Source organism: Lactuca sativa, chromosome 5, assembly GCF_002870075.4.
Source record: "Lactuca sativa cultivar Salinas chromosome 5, Lsat_Salinas_v11, whole genome shotgun sequence".
Classification (NCBI taxonomy): Eukaryota; Viridiplantae; Streptophyta; class Magnoliopsida; order Asterales; family Asteraceae; genus Lactuca; species Lactuca sativa.
Window position 1 is genome coordinate 94,622,989 of NC_056627.2, and position 6,252 is coordinate 94,629,240.

The following is a 6,252-nucleotide window of genomic DNA, read 5'->3' on the forward strand; positions in this document are numbered from 1 at the left end:
ATGAGTTTACGGCCGTAAACTCATGGTAGTGGTGTCATGGGATGTTTAATGGCCTTATCTCACTCATAGAATCATGCTAGAGTTGAATCAAGGGCTAAGGAAGTGATTGGGTCTCAAAATGGACACGATAGGGAGTTTACAGTCCTTGGACCACTCCTTGACGAGTTTACGGTCGTAAACACATGAGTTTACGATCATAAACTCATGTTAGTCCATTTCTTTTGTGCTTTGGTGGTTCTAGGCTATGTAGGCAAGCTTCTAGTCACTTTTATGAGCATAGGAAGGTGTTAAAGGCACTTAAACACCTTGGAAAGGTGTTTACAGTTTTGGGAGACCTTCCCAAACCGTAAACTCAAGTGTTGCTCATTGGGGCATGTTTTGGTGCATCTTAGGAAGGAATACAAGGCTCTAGGCACTCATGGAAGCTTTTGGAGGTGTTTGAGGGGTAATTTAACACCCAAAAAGGTGTTTATGGTCCTTGAAGATGGGTTTACGGTCCAAGAATGTTCTTAGATCGTAAACTCATGTTTACTCCCCATATGTTAAGATTTTGGTGTTCTAAGTCCTTTCATGTAAGCCCCTAAGTCATAACTAAGCTCCACAAGTGGTTTGGAAGGGTTTTTGGGCATCAAAACCCCATTTATGAGTGTTTACGGTCCAAGAGTGTTCTTGGACCGTAAACTCATGATCTTGAGGGTTTTGGGTGTTTTAAACACGAATCTACAAGTTAAATGAGCTAAACAACAAGTTAGGGTAGATCACTTACTAGTTTGGGGCTTGAAAGAGGTGATTTTTGACCAAACCCGATTTGTAGAGAGAGAAAGTAGAGAGAGAGAGAGACTCCTAAGGTGTGGAAAAGGGTTGGAATGAAACCCACTCAACCCTTATATAGGGTGGAGTTTATGGCCTGGTTGGGGTCCACCCGACACCAACCGCGAACGGGGTTTTTCACGACTACCGTTAAATACGACAATTTTTAAAATTAGACCGCCTTATTTTCGGTTCGTTTGACGAATATTATTTAAAATATTCCAACGGGTTTAAATCCGGTCAAAAATATTTTTGGGATAAATTTGGCTAATTTTTGACGTACTTAATTTCGAAGTTAAAACTAACGGAGATTTTTGGGTTGTCACAGATTACACCAAAACATTCATTTCGTCCAAATGTGTTTCAAACGTACATCATTCTTCTAAAGGTGTTATTATCTCATCAATTATACTTTGAATGTACAATACCACTCTATAGGTATTAATACACTATTTACGATATCACTTGATAAATATTATTTTATGATATCCCTCGATCATTTATCGATAAAATTATCGATGTCAACTATCATAAGTCTCTCTATCACTTCGAAAAAAAATCTTATCAGTTATAACACGAAAATTTTAGAATCTGAAATACATAAAATTTCCTCTTCCAGACCAAGGTCGGCAACAGACCTTAAACTTTCTCAAGTAATAGCAATATAAGCAAGAAACCTATGGCATGCAATATTCGTTTATCATTTAGCACATATTAGAATATAAGGCATGTCTCCTTTAATATTCTAGTGCTTGTGTCCATTTAGGTATTCAACCTAAAGTATACTAGATACACATCGTATCATCATCCCTTATCAATCCATGCTTAAGTCTAGAAATTCTCAAAATTCCTAGTTCACTTAAACTAATTTTCTGAAAATTTTGAAGTAACTTAATATTTTAGAATGCTGGTTTTTATCACTACCCAATACCCCACTTAAATGTTTCCTATGGTTTGTATCCAAATACTTACAAATGACTCCGTTCATATATTGAACGTTAGACACTTTAAGTCTAAATACCAATCTGTGATATTTAGTTCACTTAAACTACTGCTCTGATACCATGATTGAAAGCACCCAAACTTTCATACTAAAGAAATTGTTACTCCAAGTTACTCTAAAACATGCTACATGCATATTCATAAACAATATTTTACATTGATAGTTTAATTACAAAAGACTGGATACAAACGGACTAAGTTTTAGTATATTACATAATTTCCCAGGAATTTATACACTAAATACAAAAGTTATAGTATTATATATTCTACATCTTTTAATAGTACATAACTATATTGGATGAATATCACCTGCAATAGTTAAACATTGAGAGGGGTAAGCGGTGATGCTTAGTGAGTTCAAAAATAGATACAATATAACGTTATGCCATATATACCAATATGACAGAAGCAAAGAAGAACAAAGAACAACAAAGGCATATGTGAATCATGTGACAAACTTTCCATATCAATCAATGATTTGATTCAAAGATATACAATCAATGAGACATAACAATTTGAATACTTGATATACATCAATAACACTTCACCCCAAATGGAACAGAAAACATACAATTTCTTATTATCATTTTGCTAGAATATACAGGCTTTCAGCCCTACATAGCCCTATGCCAATACCAGAAGTTATACGAGTCACGCTCTACATGGCCAAAGGCACAAAGCCAATACCAGAAGTGATACGAGAAATGCTCTACATGGCTAAAGGCAAAAATCTGATACCAGAATAATACTAGACATGCTATACATGGCCAAAGGCTCAAAGCCAATACCAGAAGTGATACGAGACATGCTCTACATGATCAACAGTATAAAACCAAAATAACTCAGGAAAGCATATAGCACATATAACACATAACATACAATTGTTCCTATATATTTAACTCACTGTGCTGTAACCGAATGTTGCGATAGAATTCTGAATTCTGATGAAATTACACCATCCTCAGGCCTCTAAAACCTTCAATTATACCCCTGGAGTTCATATTTCAGATTTCATAAGCAATTACTCAACTAATCTCAAGTTATGTTGTTTTCAATTTGGAAATTTTAGTTTTTTGTTCTTTGTATAGCTGTCACTTGCAGATCTATTTACCCTTCTTAAATATCAAAATAACTAACAAATTCTAAATATTAACAAAATAGACTCCTATATCTTTATAATTCCACTGACCTCACATTTTTATGGTTTTTCTATAATTTACTATGAATTTTACAACACAGCATCCCAAAGCTATCAAAATGTCCCAAAGCTTTCAAAATTCAGCCTTACTGCTCTGAACATATAGCTATTTTCACCCATCTTAAGTCTGGAATTAGATTTTGGTTTTAAAACAAAAATCAAAGTACAAATTCTTAGCTTTCCATGGATATAGAGCACATATCCATACTATTTTTCTACAAATTTTGGTGATTTTTACAAAAACAGGACAATTATACCCTTTATGATTTTATTTTACCCTTTACATGATCAATATCACTAAGTTCTTGTTTTACAATGATAACACTGAATATTTTAGTAATTCATGCTGATTCAAGTATAAACCATGAGTTTCATTACTAATTTTCTCTAATTACTCTTAAACCGTGATTAATTCTCAAGTTTACATGTAGTTACTTGATTTCCATTTAAGATTCTAGGTTAATAACATAAACTGATGCCTAATTTCATGGAATAAGTGGTAAACCCACTTTGATCAAACCCTAATCTCTTAATAACTCATTAATTACAAGGGTTAATCCAAAAATTAAGAGTTCATACCTTGATTACTAGACTTGATACTTCAAGAACACTCAAAAGCTTGATTTAATCTTCAAAACTTGTTCAAGATTGATCATGTGTGTGAAAATCTCCCATACAGATGGTGAGGAACTGAAAATGGCAGAAAAATGACCCAAGATCGTGTTTTAATGGGTAAAAATCCGAGTTGGGTCGGGTTTGACCCGGTTTGGGTACCCATTTTACCCCTAAACACTAAAAATTGCATAACTTTTCGCTCGGAACTCCGTTTTCGATGAGGTTTTCGCCTATACGTTTCTAACAATATAATTTACAACTTCCAAAAAAAAAATCCCAGAAAAGATCTAAAAAATCAGTTTTACATATTTCCAACTTAGACGTTATACTTTCATTAATTCCGATAGTTGACTTTTTGATCGGAATCACATAAGACATCCCCATCGCTTCCAATACCTTTCAAATGATTCTAAATTTAGTTTACTTCAAATATTATAAAACTATTTCGTTATAACTTGACGCTCAAAACCATATCGAAAAATGGTGTTTATAACACATATAATTTTATTCTATTATAACTACCTACTTTAAACGTTTAAAACCATATAATATCTAATAATATTCATTTTTAAACTAACATGCATATGAAACATGATAATTGAACAAGTTTAGTCAAGTGTATGTTACACACATATTTTGTTCGTGGTCGATGAAATCTCCTTTAATTCTAACATTTGTTAGATGACCATGTTTCGCCCGAAGTCTATCTATCTCCACATCCATATCCCAAATCCACTTCTCAACCTCCTTAAGTTTTAATAGAGTTCCAACAATCAATTTTTCTTTTTCATTTACATGTTCTGTTAGATCGTATGAACGTTGATTGAGTATCTGAATCTTTTCAGGGTCCCTTAGATTGGCTTCTTCGTCGTTTGTCATCACTGAAAAAATTCATCATGTATTTTATCTAGGAGTGGGAAATTTGGGCCTTTAGGAAATGGGTTAATATACGAACAAACATAACAATCTTCTTCTTCACAATGCCAAACACCAAATTCATATGAACTCATTCTTATGCCATTAGTTTGATATTGTACTTAGTTTGTAACCAGCTATGTAGTGGATGGTAAATGCATATTAATAGTGCGAGGTATTTTTCTAGAATGTGTGAGTTGAATCCTGGTCTAAAATGTTAGTTTGAAATGTACGCATTCAGGTATGTGTAATGGTCTTGAACCATTATAATTAAGAGTTAGATGGTCTTTAATTATAGAAATAAAAATGGCTACAAATCAACCACTTACATGGACTTTAGAAGAGCATATCATGCTTGTTCGGTCTTAAATTATCATCGAGGATGATATTTTTGTCACCGTCTCCTACATTTGATGTATGGATCATTTTGGGTCTACTTGAAAAATATGTTTCACTATGAGTTGTCTCATTGTAACACCTAGTTTTAGTGATATTATAATTTCAAAGGAATAGAGTTTAGACCCTTTCGAATATTGATAATGTTGGATTAAGTGATTAAAGCCCTCGATTTGTGCCACGAAGCAAAAACGTAAAACTAGAAAGGTGATATCGTAGGCCTCTTGCATGAATTAAGGATTTTAGTTCGATATGTTTTTAGTCAAACGTAACTATATAGAATTTTGGGGCTCGTCAATACCTTTCCGTGCATATAAAAACATTGAAAACGGAGTTGAAACGAAGAAGTTATTGTTGTTTGGAGTTGCATGGGTATTGGGAATTTTGCCCTACATTGAGCGTAGGAAAGCTACGTTGAGCGTATGTGCTAAATTTTAGATGTGAGTTTAATGACCTATGTTGGGTGTAGGTTATTCTACGCTAGGCGTAGCCGCTGCAAACCAAAACCCTAACCGTAAGGTTTTGAGTTGTATTTAAGGGCTCTAACTTCATGTAATCCTTCCCATGACCAACCTCCATCACTTCATGTCGTTCCTTTGAAACTCTATCCACCAATTGTGAGTTTTGGAGCTTTTAGAGGGTTTTGTGTGCTCTTTGAAGGAAGAAAGTGTTTTTAGAATCAAGTAGGAAGCTTCAAGGTGTGTAGCTTTGGTATTTGCAACACAACATTTATCTTTGGAAGGTATAAAGCTTTCATCTTGATGCTTATACATGTCAGATTTAGTATGGTTATGAGTTTTATGCTTTTTTCCCCATAATATTGGTTTTTATGAGTATGGATAACTCCAAACCATTTGAATGCCTCTTTCTGATGTTTTTGAGGTTATAGAGTCACAAAAATGAGAGCTTGGGGACTCTCATCCATCTATTCATGATTTCTTGAGAAAAAGGTAACAATATGGACTTAGAGTTTGGTTTTGTGTTCATCTTGGGCATGCAAAGGGATAAAGTCATACACTTTATCCATTAAGACATTCATTTAGATCAGATCAGGGAGTTTGAAAGTTTGGCTTGTTGTATTAGAGCTTAATATAAGTTTTTAGGAGCAGGGGCTCTACGTTGTACGTATCCCTCTTTACGTTAGGCGTAGCTCTATGCTGGGTATAGCTCTATGTTGAGTGTAGGTTATGCTACGCTCAGCGTAAGTCAACCTAGGGTTGAACATTGACTTTTTGACCGGTTTGACTTTTGGTCAACCGTGTTAGGACTTAGGATTGGAAGGGTAAAATAGTCTTTTGCCTAAAGGAGGTTTAATT